Genomic DNA, 17,412 nt, shown 5'->3' with positions numbered 1-17,412 from the left:
AGCTAGGTTCACAAATTATTGTTTTTTATGTGTGCACAGAGCATGTCCTAATTTCATGTGTTCATTGGTCAGGATGTGGGGCTCATGCTATCATTGTTTTCTTGTTTGGGGCATGTCTCTTGCTTCTATTACATGGTTTTGTTGCTAAGCAAGCCTGCTTGGTTTTGTGGTTAAGCAAACCTGCTTTCTTGAGTAATCATCAACTTACAGGGGTCTCCCACATATTTTTCTGTTTGCAATCCCCTAGTGGGATTAACTATTTAATCACCTACTTCTCTCCTTTACTCTGTCTCAGTCACAAGATGTGGAACAGATTCTTCACTAGATCCTTCAGAGAATGCTTGGCCTAGCGGACAAGTTGATTTTGGACTTCTGAACTATAAGATAGTAAATTTCTGCCCAGTTTGTGACATTTTTGTTACAGAAACCCTAGACACATATTCATGTTTGTTAGAAAGCATGTTTATATTTGTCATTCTGTTTTCCTTCTAGATAACCAGAGAACACTTCTTGTTAATTTTAATTTTGAAAAATTTCCTTAGTCTGAAGCAACAATTATGCAAATAGGAAAAGTCTTAAACATATGGATATGTTGACAGAAAATTATACAAACCACAGTTCACAATAAATTCCAGAAATTGCAATATTCTCTATGTCTCATTTATTTGGGATTCATTCTTACAGCTTTCAGTTATCTCTGCATTTCACTATAGCATCATCATCAGAAAATTCATCCTAAATTTCCACTGGTAAAAACTGGGTAGATTTTCTTCTTTGCAAAATTCAGGGAAATTGAATATTGACACTGGTGTTATTTGATCCATAGATTTTAAAAAGGAATATCCACATGGTGAAACTGTACAGCATCAAACATCGTCCTTATTCATTTAGGTTGGTGCAAATGTAAATGTAACTGTTTCAGATCACAAATTTTAAATCATTGTAACTAGGCTCAAACATATCTTTATTAATTAAAATATGAACCAATACAATCAACACATTTTTGCCAATTAGGAATAAATTTGTTTATTCCTGTAGTGTAAAAATGTGTGCTTCAGAATTTCTCAAACTCCTGGAAAGCATTTTCTGCCTCCTGCTGGTTGTGGAAGCGTTTTCCCTGCAAAAAGTTTTCGAGATGCTTGAAGAAGTGATAGTTGGTTGACGAGAGGTCAGGTGAATATGATTGATGAGGCAAAACCTCACAGTCCAATTCTTTCAACTTCTGAAGCATTGGTTGCGCAACATGTGGTCAGGTGTTGTCATGGAGAAGAACTGGGCTCTTTCTGTTGACCAATGCCAGCTGCATGCATTGCAGTTTTTGGTGCAACTCATCTATTTCCTGGAAGGACTGATGGTGAAGCTCCAATACTTTGGCCACCTGATGCAAAGAGCCAACTCATTAGAAAAGACCCTGATGTTGGGAAAGATTGAAGGCAAGAGGAGAAGAGGACGACAGAGGATGAGATGGTTGAATGGTATCACTGACCTCTATGGACATGAGTTTGAGCAAGGTCCAGGAGATGGTGAAGGACAGGGAAACCTGGCGTGCTGCAGTCCATGGAGTCTCAAAGAGTCAAACATGACTTAGTGACTGAAAAACAAATCAATTTTCTGACCATGTTTCTCAGATGTAATGGTTTCACTGGGATTCAGAAAGCTGTAGTGGATCAGACCAACAGTAGACCACCAAACAGTGACCATGGCCTTTTCTTGGTGCAAGTTTGGCTTTGGAAAGTGCTTTGGACTTCTTCTCTGTCCAAGTACTGAGCTGGTCATTGCCAGTTGTCATATAAAATCCATTTTCCATTGCACATCACAATCTGATCAAGAAATGGTTTGCTGTTACTGCACAGAATAAAAGAAATGACACTTCAAAACATCGATTTTTTTGTTTTTCAGTTAGCTCATGAGGCACCCACTTATCGACTTTTTTCATGTTTCTGATTTGCTTCAAATGCCAAATGACTGTACAATGGTTGACGTTGAGTTCTTTGGCAACTTCTTGTGTAGCTGTAAGAAGACCAGCTTTGATGATGGCTCTCAATTGGTCATTGTCAACCTCTGATGACTGGGCAATACACTCCTCATCTTCCATGCTCTCATCTCCTTTGCAAAACTTCTTAAACCACCACTGCTGTGTACATTTGTTAGCAGTTACTGGGCCAAATGCTTTGTTGATGTTGCAAGTTGTCTCTTCTGCTTTACCACCCATGTTGAATTCGAATAAGAAAATCAATCGAATTTACTTTTTGTCTAAAATATTTTCTGTAGTCTAAAATAAAATAGACAGTAAGTAATGTCATTAGCAAAAAACCATAAAGCAAGAAATGCACATTAACATGATACCTAACATAACCACATTTATTTAAGAATGTATTCCAATATCAAATGGTAAAGTTCAACAGTGCAAACCCACAATTACTTTTGCACCAACTTAATGTTTTTGGCTGTATGAGACTGTCATCTCTTCTCTTTGGCTGTATGAGACTGTCATTTTCTTCTCCTGACAGCACTCATAATTTGATTCCTTTTGTCTGTGTCACTTTCCTTACATTATGTTGGTGCATAGTTAATGGCTTTCTATACAATTTTGTGGATTGATGGTCAAGGAACAATTTTAAACCTTGGTGTCTTGCTGGTGTCCAAGGCATATTCTGGCTGTTTGCAGATACTTTTGTGTCTGATTGACCTCATTTGAAACTTTATCTCATAACAAAAAATAACTCAGGAGAGAAAAATCTTACATGACTAGGGTTATTTTAAATTTATAGTTTTAGAAGCAGCGCTATGTTCTACCACAAGGGTTGGAAGCACAAAATGTGCCTGATATGAGCTCTGGGAGATAGTGGAGGACAGAGGAGCCTGGGTGCTGCAATGCATGGGTTGCAAAGAGTAGGACATGACTTAGCAGTTGAAAGACAAAATGATCATTTGTTTAGCACTTAGAAAAACAAAAGATTTTTCTTTGAGAGTTATTGTATCACTAACATTGTTTAGCATAGTGATGCAATGTGATGAAAATCAGATTGACTTTCTTTCAGTTTTATTACTGTTTTAAAACTGTTTGCAAATGATTCACCTGCTTATGCTTACACTGGGCCAGGCTATGTCTACCTCCCAATCCTTGCTGCTGCTGCTAAGTCGCTTCAGTCATGTCTGACTCTGTGCGACCCCATAGACGGCAGCTGACCAGGCTCCGCCGTCCCTGGGATTCTCCAGGCAAGAACACTGGAGTGGGTTGCCATTTCCTTCTCCAATGTGTGAAAGTGAAAAGTGAAAGTGAAGTTGCTCAGCTGTGTCCGACTAGTAGCAACCCCATGGACTACAGCCCACCAGGCTCCTCTGTCCATGCGATTTTCTAGGCAAGAGTACTGGAGTGGCTTGCCATTGCCTTCTCCTTGCTACTCACTGTCTTTGAGAGATTTTGAGAATAGGATTGCTTTGGTGTCAGAAGAGTTGTAAATAGAAAAACATGCTTTTTCCTCTACTCTGAATGACTGCATCTTATTCTGCTGATGCCTTCATGAAGCAATGCCCTGCAGCCTGTACAGGGATCAAGTGTTCAACAGGAGATTTAGTGATGATGGTGAAAAGGAATTGTCAATTGGATTCCAAGCCAACTTTTGCTTCTGTCCCTAGAATCCTGAATATTGTGAAGTATCATAGGGATTACCTCCTTCTGGATTTTCTTTTTCCTCTTAGGTCAGGGTCTTCACACCTTTCTGGATCAATCCAGTGTTCTAGGACAGATGGAATTGTGATCATATTGGGCTTAGTTAACATGAGTTTCCCAAATTTGAATCATTGGAATATTGAAGAATATAATTAATCAGAACATCCCAAATGAAAACGAGAAATCCTGTAAGCAGTTGAATTTAGGAAAATAAGTCACTAAGCTATATGCAACTAAAGTTGAAGTGGTCCAGGGCTATAGAGGGAGGGACATGGAGTTTGGATAGAAATCAGCATAACCCTCTGTGGTGACACTTCCCTCTGGAAATGATGACTATTGATAATTCCAGCTTGGCTTATTCTCCTCATGTGTGTTCTTTCCCCTCTCTACTTCATTTCCTTGTATTGTGAGATAAACTGCCTGCTGCTGAAATTATCAATAACCTCAGATATGCAGATGACACTACCCTTTTGGCAGAAAGTGAAGAGGAACTCAAAAGCCTCTTGATGAAAGTGAAAGAGGAGAGTGAAAAGGTTGGCTTGAAGCTCAACATTCAGAAAACAAAGATCATGGCATCTGGTCCCATCACTTCATGGGAAATAGATGGAAAAACAGTGGAAACAGTGTCAGACTTTATTAGACTCTTGAGAGTCCCTTATACTGCAAGGAGATCCAACCAGTCCATTCTAAAGGAGATCAATCCTGGATGTTCATTGGAGGGACTGATGCTAAAGCTGAAACTCCAATACTTTGGCCACCTCATGAGACGAGTTGACTCACTGGAAAAGACTCTGATGCTGGGAAAGGTTGGGGGCGGGAGGAGAAGGGGACGACGGAGAATGAGATGGCTGGATGGCATCACCGATTCTGTGGACATGAGTTTGAGTGAACTCCGGGAGTTGGTGATGGACAGGGAGGCCTGGCGTGCTGTGATTCATGGGGTCGCGGAGAGTCGGACACGACTGAGCGACTGAACTGAACTGAACTGAAAATCACTGCAGATGCTGATTGCAGCCATGAAATTAAAAGACGCTTGCTCCTTGGAAGGAAAGTTATGACCAACCTTGATAGTATATTAAAAAGCAGAGACATTACTTTGCCAACCAAGGTCCGTCTAGTCAAGGCTATGGTTTTTCCTGTGGTCATGTATGGGTGTGAGAGTTGGACTGTGAAGAAAGCTGATCGCCGAAGAATCGATGCTTTTGAACTGTGGTGTTGGAGAAGACTATTGAGAGTCCCTTATACTGCAAGGAGATCCAACCAGTCCATTCTAAAGGAGATCAATCCTGGGTGTTCATTGGAGGGACTGATGCTAAAGCTGAAACTGCAATACTTTGGCCACCTCATGCGACGAGTTGACTCACTGGAAAAGACTCTGATGCTGGGAAAGGTTGGGGGCTGGAGGAGAAGGGGACGACGGAGAATGAGATGGCTGGATGGCATCACCGACTCTGTGGACATGAGTTTGAGTGTACTCCGGGAGTTGGTGATGGACAGGGAGGCCTGGCGTGCTGTGATTCATGGGGTCGCGGAGAGTCGGACACGACTGAGCGACTGAACTGAACTGAACTGAACTTAAGGTCAGAGAAGGACTGTGATTCATGTATTCTATCTCCTCTCCCTGTCTACCTCCAACCTAGTTCTGTGCTGCTCTCACCGCCCCCCCCACCCCCGCAAAGTCTTTCAATACAAGTTTGTAAAAAAGAGAACTTGTATTTTTTTTGTTTGTGTTCCTTGATGATTTTACTTTCACTTATATCAATTGTTTATCTTCCCCTTTCTGTTTCATCTGATAAATATTTGTTGAGAATTTACTATATGGCTATGTACATTGCTTGTTAGCTACCTTTCATCATAGTTCAGTCACTCAGTCGTGTCTGACTCTTCACAAGTCCACAGACTTCAGCATGCCAGGCTTCCCTGTCCATCACCAACTCCTGGAGCCTACTCAAACTCATGTCCATTGAGTCGGTGATGCCATCCAACCATCTCATCCTCTGTCATCCCCTTTTCCTCCTGCCTTCAATCTTTCCCAGCATCAGGGTCTTTTCCAGTGAGTTGGTTCTTCGCATCAGGTGGCCAAAGTATTAGAGTTTCAGCTTCAGCATCAGTCTTTCCAATGAATTTTCAGGGCTAATTTCCTTTAGGATTGACTGGTTTGATCTCCCTGCAGTTCAAGGGAGTCTCAAGAGTCTTCTCCAACACCACAGTTCAAAAGCATCAATTCTTTGGCGCTCAGCTTTCTTTATAGTCCAACTTTCCATTCATCATGCTTCAACACCAAACATCTCACTAATTGTACCTCTTACAGTACATCCCTTTGTCTGTGATCTTTTGCTATCGAGTCTAAATTATTAAAAAGATTTCTCTAGTGCATTTCTTCTTGTGAATCTGAACTCACACATGTCACTGACTGTAGTATTTGCAGTGTATCTGACTTGCTTTTGCTTTGGGTCTATCTCTTACCCTAGCTGACATATTTCTTCATCACTGAGTTGGAACTTTCTTTATTCCATGGAATTCTCTAGGCCAGAATACTAGAGTTGGTAACCTTTCCCTTCTACAGGGGATCTTCCCAACCCAGAGTTTGAACCCAGGTCTCCCACATAGCAGGTGGATTCTTTACTAACTGAGCCACAAGGGAAGCCCAAGAATACTGGACTGGGTAGCCTATCCCTTCTCCAGGGGATCTTCCCAACCCAGGAATCAAATTGGGGTCTCCTGCATTGCAGAGGGATTCTTTACTAACTGAGCTGTCAGGGAAGCCCACCCTTTTATTCCCTACCCACTATCTTAGAAACCCTTAAGCCAGATAAAAGTTGGATAGTAGACCCATTTGAGGAGATGATAGCTATAAAACTTCATCCATTTGAAAGAAACCTTGCTGATTATCCAGCCCACCTGTTCGTAACATTTTCTGTGCCTTTTGACCAAGACTGATGAATTCTATTCTTCTGAAAAATAGTTTTTTAATGTAAAATGAATTAAAAAATATTATAAAGGAACCAATTATTAATATATTGAAACACTTCAAAATATTTATAAAACTCTCCAAATTACAACCCATTTTGAATTCAAAAAAGAAAATTGCTAGAATTTGCTTTTTGTCTAATATAATTTCCATAGTCTAAAATAAATATAAAATACACAGAAAGTAAGTAATGTCATTAGCAAAATAACATAAAGTGAGAAATGCACTTTAAAATGATGTGCAATATAACCACATTTATTTAAGAATGTATTCCAGTATCTAAAAATAGCAAAGTTGAACAATACAAAACCACCTTTATTAATAGCTTCTCTTTCTTTACTGATTTCATTTATTTTGTCTCTCTTTTTCTTCCTTGGTGTGTTTCTCTAGAGGTTTATCAATTTTATCTCATCAAAGAACTAGCTTAGTTTCATTGATCTTTTCACTTGTTTTTCAGTCTATTTCAATTATTTCTTCTCCAAGTTTATTATTTTTCTTCTATGAATTTCAGGGTTTTTTTTTTTTTGCACTTTTTATTCTCATTCCTCTAGGGATAAGGTTAGTTTGTTTATTTGAGAATTTTTTGTTTGTTTGTTTTCTTTAGGTAGGCCTATATTACTATACACCTCCCTGTTAGAGCTTCTTTTGTTCTGCCTCATAGGTTTTGGAGCACTGTGTTTTCATTTTCAGTTGTCTTGAGGTTGTTTTTTAGATTTTATCTTTGATTTCTTCAAGAAACCATTTGTTGTTTAGTAGCTTGCCTGGAGAATCCCAGGGACGGGGGAGCCTGGTGGGCTTCCGTCTATGGGGTCACACAGAGTCGGACACGACTGAAGTGACGCAGCAGCAGCAGCAGCAGCAGCAGCATGTTGGTTAGATCACAAGTTTATGGTTTTTCTAGTTTTCTTTGGTTATATTCATGTTTTATCCTGTTGTGGTCAGACAAGATAGTTGATATAATTTTAGTTTTCTTAAATATACTAAGACTTGTTTTGTGGAGTTGCATATGATTTATTGTTGAGAATGTTCCTTGGGCACTTGAAAAGAATATGTATTGTGTTTTATTTGAATGAAATATTTTTTGTGTATCTAATAAGTCAACCTGATCAAATGCAATGTTTAAGGCCCATATTTCTTTACTAATTTTCTGCCTGGATCATCTGTCCAGTGATGTAAGTGAGCTTTTAAATTCCTGTACTTTTTTTATATTAACGTTAATTTCTCCCTTTATACCTGTTAATTTTGCTTTGTGTGCTTAGGGGGCACCTGTATTGGATGAATTGATAGTTACAAGTTTGGAAATAATAGCTGAATCCATAACAAATCAATTGACATTCAAATTTCAATTTTATGTAGTTTTTCTTTGGTAGAGAAGTCATTATGCAACATATATCTGATAAAGTGCCTACATGCAGAATATGGAAAGAACTATAAAATCACCACGAAATGAATATGGATGAAAGACTTGAGCAGGCAGTTTATAAAAGTGAATATTCAAATAGTCACAAGGAGTAAAGGAAGTCCAGTCTCAGTAGTAATCAGGGAAATGCAAACTATAGTGAGTTATTAGTACTACATGTCCAGAGTGGCTGAAATTTAAAAGACTGATAATAGTGTTAATAAATATGAGAAGCAACTGGAACACTCATATATTGCTAGTAAGGTTATAAATTTGTACAGCTACTTTAAAAATTCCCTGGTATTCTCTCCTAAAGTTGAAGAGATATCTAGATATGTAGATAAACTATGACCCCAAAATTTTTCTCCTGGTATATACCTAAAGGAAATGTGTGAGTAAATGCAACAAAAGACATGTGCAAGAATTCTTGGAGCAGCAGTATTTAAATAAACACAAGCTGAAGAAAATTCAAATATTTGTCAGTAGTGTAATGGATAAATTAATTGTGATACATAATGGAATATTATCGGAGAAGGCAATGGCACCCCACTCCAGTACTCTTTCCTGGAAAAGCCCATGGATGGAGGAGCCTAGAAGGCTGCAGTCCATGGGGTCGCTGAGGGCCAGACATGACTGAACGACTTCACTTTCACTTTCATGCATTGGAGAAGGAAATGGCACCCCACTCCAGTACTCTTGCCTGGAAAATCCCATGGACGGAGGAGCCTGGTCCTCCGTCCATGGGGTCACGGAGAGTCGGACACGACTGAGAGAACTTCACTTGCACTTTTCACTTTCATGCATTGGAGAAGGAAATAGCAACCCACTCCAGTGTTCTTGCCTGGAGAATCCCAGGGACGGGGGAGCCTGGTGGGCTACCATCTATGGGGTCGCACAGAGTCAGACACGACTGAAGTGACTTAGCAGCAGCTTAGCAGCAGCTCCATTTAGTAACAGATAAATTTCCCAAACATTGTTGAGTGAATAAAAGTCAGACACAAAGCAATTACACTGAATCATTCAATTTGCCTGTTCAAAAACAGAACTCATCTATGGTGTTGAACTTCTGGATTAGAGAGGGTATAGTTATTAGAAGAAGACATGTGAGGGAGATGATTCTAGGAGGTTGGTGATGTTCTGTAACTTTTCCTCCATAGTGTTTAAATTGTTGTGTTTGTTATGGAATAATTCCCTGAGCTGTACATGTGTAATTTGTGTTGTTTTTTGTTTCTTTCGGTAGTATAACTGATATTTCAGTTAAAAATAGGTTTAAAGAAATCACACCTTTATAGCCTCCTGACTCTCCAAGAGTTATTTCTCTTTCATTCTATGAGTAGGTGTGATATAATGAATAAAGGATCCCCCCCAAAAAAGATATCCATTTTCTAATCCCGAGAACCTGTGAATATATTGCTTTGCATGGCACAAAGCATTTTTCAGATATGACTAACATATTGAGATTGGGAGATTATCATGGGTTATCCAGTTGTGATGAATGTGATCAGAAGGGTCCTTATGAGAGGGAGGTATGGGGGTCAGAGGTAGAGTGATGTTGCATGCGGACAACTTGATTCGTCACTGACAGCTTTGAAGATGGAAGGAGATTGTGAGCTGACGAAGAAGAGCAGCCTCTAGATGCTGGAAAAGGCAAGAAAACAGACTTTCCTTTAGAGCCTCCATAAGGAATGCAGTTTTGCCAATAATTTGTGTTTAGCCCCATAAGACCCAATTTTGGACATATCACCTCTAGAACTATAGGAGAATTAACCTATTGCTTTAAGTCACCAAATCTGTGGCAATTTGTTACAGTAACAAGAGGAAATTAATAGTGGTAGTTCACATGCAGTGTACTCTGACTTTGTACCTGTCAGAGTACACTATCCATAATAGGTGCTCTGTAAATTGTACTGAATGTATGATCAAGCTTCAAAAGTGTCATTCCTCAGTATGGTAAGGGGATTTTGGAAATGAATAAGGATGTTGAGAATTCAAGACCTGTATGATGTCATATGACCAGGCAGTTTCTCCAGTCTGTTTCCCTCTAATCTTCAGACTTCCTTAAACCTGAAAGGTTTAGAGTCTAGAGGTGAAGGAAAAGAGCACAGGGTTTGTAGTTATCAGGCACAACAAAGTTGGAGATGAGGATGCAGATGAAGATGGCATGATTAGGACTTTCCCTTAGTCTGTGAAAGGCATTTGTTGTCAAGAGGGCGATTAGAATCTTTTACAAAAGAAATGTGCAAAGAAATAAGATGGAGGTAATAATGCTCTTGACATCCCAAATAGATTTTGTTGTTGTAGTTTAACCACTCAGTTGTGTCCGATTCTTTGCAATCCCATGGACTGCAGCACACCAGACTTCCCTGTCCTTCACCACCTCCCAGAGCTTGCGCAAACTCATGTCCATTGAATTGATGATGCCATCCAATCATGTTGTCCTCTGTTGTCCCCGTCTCCTCCTGCTGACAGTCTTTCTCAGCATCAGAGTCTTTGCCAATGATACCTTTGTATCAGGTAGCCAAAGAATTGGAGCTTCCAATGAATCATCATTCCTTCCAATGAATATTGAGGATTGATTTCCTTTAGGATTGACTGGTTTGATCTCCTTGAAGTCCAAGGGACTCTGAAGAGTCTTCTCCAACACCACAGTTCAAAACCATCAATTCTTTGGTACTCAGCCTTCTTTATGGTCCACCTCTCACATCCATACATGACTATTGGAAAAACCATAGTTTTGACAATAGGACCTTTGGTGGTAAAGAAGTGTCTCTGCTTTTTAGTATGCTGTTTAGGTTTGTCATAACTTTTCTTCCAAGGAGCAAATGTCTTTCAGTTTCATGGCTGCAGTCATCATCCACAGTGATTTTGGAGCCCAAGAAAATAAAATCTGTCACTGTTTCCATTGTTTCCTCATTTATTTGCCGTAAAGTGATGGAACCGAATGCCATGATCTTCATTTTTTGAATGTTGAGTTTTAAGCCAGTTTTTTCATTCCTCTTTCACCTTCATCAAGAGTCTCTTTAGTTCCTCTTCACTTTCTGCCATAAGGGTGGTGTCATCTGCTTTTCTGACATTATTGATATTTCTCCCAGCAATCTTGATTCTAGCTCGTGCTTCATCCAGCCCAGCATTTTGCATGATGAGAGTCCCTTGGACTGCAAGGAGATCCAACCAGTCCATCCTGAAGGAACTCAGTCCTGAATGTTCATTGGAAGGACTGATGCTGAAGCTGAAACTCCAGTACTTTGGCCACCTGATGTGAAGAGCTGACTCATTGGAAAAGACCCTGATGCTGGGAAAGATTGAAGACAGGAGGAAAAGGGAACAACAGAGGATGAGATGGCTGGATGGCATCACCAACTTGATGGACATGAGTTTGAGTGGACTCCAGGAGTTGGTGATGGATAGGGAGGCCTGGCATGCTGCAGTCCATGGAGTCGCAAAGAGACGGACATAACTAAGCCGCTGAACTGAACTGAACTTAACCCTGCATGTAAGTTAAATAAGCAGGGTGATAGTATACAGCTTTGACGTACTCCTTCCCAATTTTGAACCAGTCCATTGTTCCATGTCCCGTTCTAACTGTTGCTTCTTGACCTGCACACAGGTTTCTCAGGAGGCAGGTAATGTGGTCTGGAATTCCCATCTCTTGAATAATTTTCCACAGTTTGTTGTGATCCACTTCACTTTCACTTTTCACTTTCATGTCTTGGAGAAGGAAATGGCAACCCACTCCAGTGTTCTTGCCTGGAAAATCCCAGGGATGGGGGAGCCTGGTGGGCTGCTGTCTATGGGGTTGCACAGAGTCAGACATGACTGAAGCGACTTAGCAGCAGCAGCTCAGAGTTAAAGGCTTTAGCATAGTCAATGAAGCAGAAGTAGATGTTTTTCTAGAAATCCTTTGCTTTTTCTGTGATCCATTGGATGTTGGCAATTTGATCTTTGGTTCCTCTGCCTTTTCTAAATCCATCTTGAATATCTGGAAGCCATAGGTTCACGTACTGTTGAAGCCTAGGTGGGAAAATTTTGAGCATTTCTTTGCTAGTGAGTGAGATGAGTCCTACTGTGTGGCAGTTTGAGCATTCTTTGGCATTGCCTTTCTTTGGGATTGGAATGAAAACTGACCTTTTCCAGCCCTGTGGCCACTGCTGAGTTTTCCACATTTGCTGGCTCATTGAGTGCAGCACTTTAACAGCATCGTCTTTTATGGTTTGATATTTCCAATATCAGCTCAGTTGAAATTCCGTCACCTCCACTAGCTTTGTTCTAAGGTCTACTTGACTTAGCACTCCAGGTTGTCTGGTTCTAGGTGCGTGATCACACCATTGTGGTTATCTGGGTCATTAAGATCTTTTATGTCTAGTACTTCTGTGTATTCTTGCCACTTCTTCTTAATATCTTCTGCTTCTGTTAGGTCTGTACCATTCCTGTCCTTTATTGGGCCCATCTTTGCATGAACTGTTCCCTTCGTATCTCTAATTTTCTTAAAGAGATCTCTAGTCTTTCCCATTCTATTGTTTTCCTCTATTTCTTTACACTGATCACTTAGGAAGGCTTTCTCATCTCTCCTTACTATTCTTTGAACAATCAGAGGGATGTATCTTTCCTTTTCTCCTTTGCCTTTAGCTGCTCTTCTTTTCTCGGCTATTTGAAAGGCCTCTTCAGACAACCATTTTCCTTTTTTGCATTTCTTTTTCTTGGGGCTGGTCTTGATCACTGCCTCATGTACAATGTTACAAACCTCCATCCATGGTTCTTGAGGCACTCTATCTATCAGATCTATTTCCTTGAATCCATTTGTCATTTCCACTGTATAATTGTAAGGGATTTGATTTAGGTCATACCTAATTGCTTAGTGGTTTTCTCTACTTTCTTCAATGTAAGTCTAGTTATAATTACTAAGATCTGTTTCCAACCATATAACACTTCTGACAGTAAAAATATGGGTTTTCCGTACCAAACAGTTCTCTAATTCTCTACAGATACCAGCTGGGTGTCCTAAAATTTAATTCAGTTCTGACACTAACTACTGGAGTTAGTTCAGACCTTCCTTGTTAAGGGCTCACCCCCACAAGACCACCCTCCCACTTCAGATAGCAATTGCAAATATTGGGTCCCTGCTACTGCTAAGTCACTTCAGTCGTGTCTGATTCTGTGCGACCCCACAGACGGCAGCCGACCAGGCTCTGCCGTCCCTGGGATTCTCCAGGCAAGAACACTGGAGTGGGTTGCCATTTCCTTCTCCAATTGGGTCCCTGCTGCTGCTGCTGCTGCTGCTGCGTCACTTCAGTCGTGTCCGACTCTGTGTGACCCCATAGACAGAAGCCCACCAGGGTCCCCCGTCCCCGGGATTCTCCAGGCAAGAACACTGGAGTGGGTTGCCATTTCCTTCTCCAATGTGTGAAAGTGAAGAGAGAAAGTGAAGTCGCTCAGTCGTGTCTGACCCCTAGCGACCCCACGGACTGCAGCCAACGAGGCTCCTCCATCCATGGGATTTTCTAGGCAAGAGTACTGGAGTGGCTCGCCATTGCCTTCTCCCAATTGGGTCCCTAGTTACCCACAATTTATCTGACTTGTTTTAAAATTTGGGATTCCCATGACCCTCCCTTCTAGCTTGATAATTTGTATGACTACACATGGAAATCAGGAACTTTTCTTATTTACTAGCTAAATATATATAGGATATACATATTTATATAGCCTTATAAAGGATGTTCAGTTCAGTTCAGTCACTCAATCGTGTCTGACTCTTTGCGACCCCATGAATCACAGCACGCCAGGCCTCCCTGTCCATCACCAACTCCCAGAGTTCACTCAAACTCATGTCCATCGAGTTGGTGATGCCATCCAGCCATCTCATTCTCTGTTGTCCCCTTCTCCTCCTGCCCCCAATCCCTCCCAGCATCAGAGTCTTTTCCAGTGAGTCAACTCTTCGCATGAGGTGGCCAAAGTATTGGAGTTTTAGCTTTAGCATCAGTCCTTCTAATGAACACCCAGGACTGATCTCCTTCAGAATGGACTGGTTGGATCTCCTTGTGGAAAATATATAAATGAAGAACCTGATTAAGAGGCACATAAAATGAGGGGCGGAGTGTCCTGAATAGAAGGGCTTCTGTGACTGTGGAGGTTGGGGTATACCACCTTTCTGCATGTGGGGGTGTTCACCACCCTAGAAGCTCTGCAAACACTTTCCTTTACGGTTTTATGGAGATCCTATGACATAAGCATGATTGAATCATTGGCAACTCTGGATTAACTCAGTCTCTATCCCATTTCCCTCCTGGAGGTGTGAGGGGATTTGGAACTGAAAGTCCCAACCCTCTAATCACATGGTTTCTTTGGCAAGCTGCCTCCATCCTGAAACTATCTAGGTGGCTCATGCAGAGTCACCTCATTAACATAAACTCAAGTATTCTCAACAGGGACTTTTTAGGAGTAACAAAAGAGGCTCCTCTCATCCCTGTAACTCATGAAGTTCCAAGAATTCTAGGAGCTCTGCTCCAGGAACCTGGACAAAGACTGCATATATCTTTATTATTATATCACAATATTGTACTAGTTAATAATGAGAAGTAATTGAAAACATCTCCTGGAAGCAGCCCCTTCCTTTTCCAGAAGAGAGTCATCTGTGTTGCCAGTTTGTATCTCCTCTTGCCCCTCTTCCTCATTTTTCTTCATCTGTGTGTAACCTGTTCATTGAATGAGCTGGAGTCAGTGGTGTATAATTGGAATATTCCTTTATTTATCTCTGCCCTTGCTTGCCACCATGTTATTTTGGTTTTCCCGCCCCCATTCCTGGTAATATTCTTGGGAAAGTGACTTTTCTAGTCATTTTTGGTATTAGAATATCTAAAGTCTTGGCATTAAAAAGTTTAGTCCTATCTACTATCAAAACTTCCATCTCTCATTAAATCCTAAGCTGGCTCTTTGACCACCTTTCGCCACCTCCATCAAGTTCAGGCCTGGTTTACAATTTCATAGGACAGTAGGGAGTAAGTGTGTCATGGCCTGTTTTCTTTTTCTCATTTCTTTACTTCCTTTCCCCCTTTCCTCCTCCTACTCTCATTATTTGGTTTGAGGGATGAGAGCTGAAGGGTAGCTGGTGCTATTTGTGATTTTTCTTTTAGTTGTTTAATATACAATGGCTGCTTCTTGTGGCTGTGCTTTTGTGGAGTCTTCAGAACGCCCCCATACATTAATGACCTGATAGTGTACTGTTTGCTGACCTGTTTTGCTGACATCCCAGGGCAAGCTCTTTTACTTTCCCCTCATTCCTCCTTCTGGCAGTATATTTCCAGTTGTCTCTGCTGAAATGGTCGGGGTGAGCGGTGGGAGGGATGGGAGGTGGAAGGGGTGAGGAAACTCTGTTGGGCAGAGGATCCAATCTGTATCCCATGGACCTTGGAGAAATTCAGTATCTTGTTCAGGAGTAGAGGACACTAGTGATCATTAGCAGGTAGCCCCAGCCTCCATGTTAACTACCATTATTGCTGTTTCCTGGAGTTTGCTCAAACTCAGTGATGCTATCTAACCATCTCATCCTCCGCTGCCCTCTTCTCCTTTTGCCTTCAATCTTGATATCTCCTCCAAATGAAAAGACATATAAGTCTGCCTTAAATCCCTATGGATTTAGGGATGACAGAAATATTTAGTCCATAATAGTCCATAATACACTTCGTTCACTTAGAGACCTAAATGAAAATCTTCTTAGTGCAAATTTCCATCTTTTTGAAAGCATATGCTGGTGCTCAGTCATGCCAAACTCTTTGTGCCATCATGGACTGTGCCCCACCAGGCTCCTCTGTCTATGGAATTTTCCAGGCAAAAATACTGGAGTGGGTTGCCATTTCCTTCTCCAGGGGATCTTCCGAACCCAGTGATTGAACTTTGCCGTCTCTTTTATCTCCTGCGTTGGCAAGTGAGTTCTTCACCATTGGTGCCACCTGAGAAACAACTCACATCTTATTTGTGTTATTTATCTTGTCCTAGAATCCACCACTCTCCTAGTCCCATTCCTGCAGGATTTGTCCTCTCTTGCTTAAATCACTCTGGAAATTCACTACATCTATTGATGTGGGGATCCCCAATTCCTTTGTTTCCATATCCACATTTTCAGTGACTCTGAAAGACTCTTTTTGCTGATCATGTGAACCTTACCTCCAGTGACCTTACAATGCTGGCCATTTCTAATCCCTGTGACCTCCACTGGGCCCAGCATCTCCCACTTTTGATGACTATATGATCCTCATCCCTATGAACTTTATCACCCTACTCCAGTGTTCCTAAGATCTCCCTCACTGACCTCAACTCATTGACACTTTGATCCTGACTCCACCTTGATGGCACTTTACTCTCCACTACTATCACAGAAAACCACATTCATATGTTTCCATCTACCCTCATTCCCAACTTGTGTCTAGCCATTTTGTAGGGAACTCTTGACACCGTCTCTGAATTGCATTTAGACCAACCTTGATAGTATATTTAAAAGCAGAGACATCACTTTGCCAACAAAGGTCCATCTAGTCAAGGCTATGGTTTTTCCCGTGGTCATGTATGGATGTGAGAGTTGGACTGTGAAGAAAGCTGATTGCCGAAGAATTGATGCTTTTGAACTGTGGTGTTGGAGAAGACTCTTGAGAATCCCTTGTTGCAAGGAGATCCAACCAGTCCATTCTAAAGGAGATCAATCCTGGGTGTTCATTGGAAGGACTGATGCTAAAGCTGAAACTGCAATACTTTGGCCACCTCATGCGACGAGTTGACTCACTGGAAAAGACTCTGATGTTGGGAAAGGTTGGGGGTGAGAGAAGAAGGGGACGACCGAGAATGAGATGGCTGGATGGCATCACCGACTCTGTGGACATGAGTTTGAGTTTACTCCGGGAGTTGGTGATGGACAGGGAGGCCTGGCGTGCTGTGATTCATGGGGTCATGGAGAGTCGGACACCACTGAGCGACTGAACTGAACTGAACTGAACTGAATCACTCTGCTTAAATGCCTGAGGAATTGATAAAAAATTATTTGTTTATACACAAGAATTTTGCCTGAAAATAAAAGTTAATATTTAATGCTTGTTAGTTAAAAATTTTAATGGACTTATTGAACAAATATGAAAAGCATTGAACAAATGTTAACATTACACAGTTATCAAGGATGCAGTGATGTCAGAGACAGGTGCTGTATTGTGCATGGGTTCTGTTTTTATCACTATTTCAACTTTATCCTATTCAGAGGCTCCTCCAACTCTCAGGGAGACTATTTTTAAAGAACAAAAGGAAATATCCATCTATTCAAGAACATCTGCTTTCTATATAGTTTTTCTGTTTCATGATTTCTTCTGGAGACATGGTCATTTGACCTGAAAC

The 17,412-nt window shown here is 41.0% G+C and overlaps 1 pseudogene; it reads right to left on the bottom strand.

Moving 5' to 3' along the window:
- Positions 1 to 686: 686 nt before the first annotated feature.
- Positions 687 to 16,227, bottom strand: LOC148775593 (histone-lysine N-methyltransferase SETMAR-like; annotated as a pseudogene).
- Between the last annotated feature and the right edge of the window lie 1,185 nt (positions 16,228 to 17,412).

The sequence above is a fragment of the Moschus berezovskii genome, chromosome 14 (genome assembly GCF_049115385.1).
Source record: "Moschus berezovskii isolate FMDL1 chromosome 14, NW_MosBer_1.0, whole genome shotgun sequence".
Lineage (NCBI taxonomy): Eukaryota > Metazoa > Chordata > Mammalia > Artiodactyla > Moschidae > Moschus > Moschus berezovskii.
This window is presented reverse-complemented; position numbering and strand designations above follow the sequence as displayed.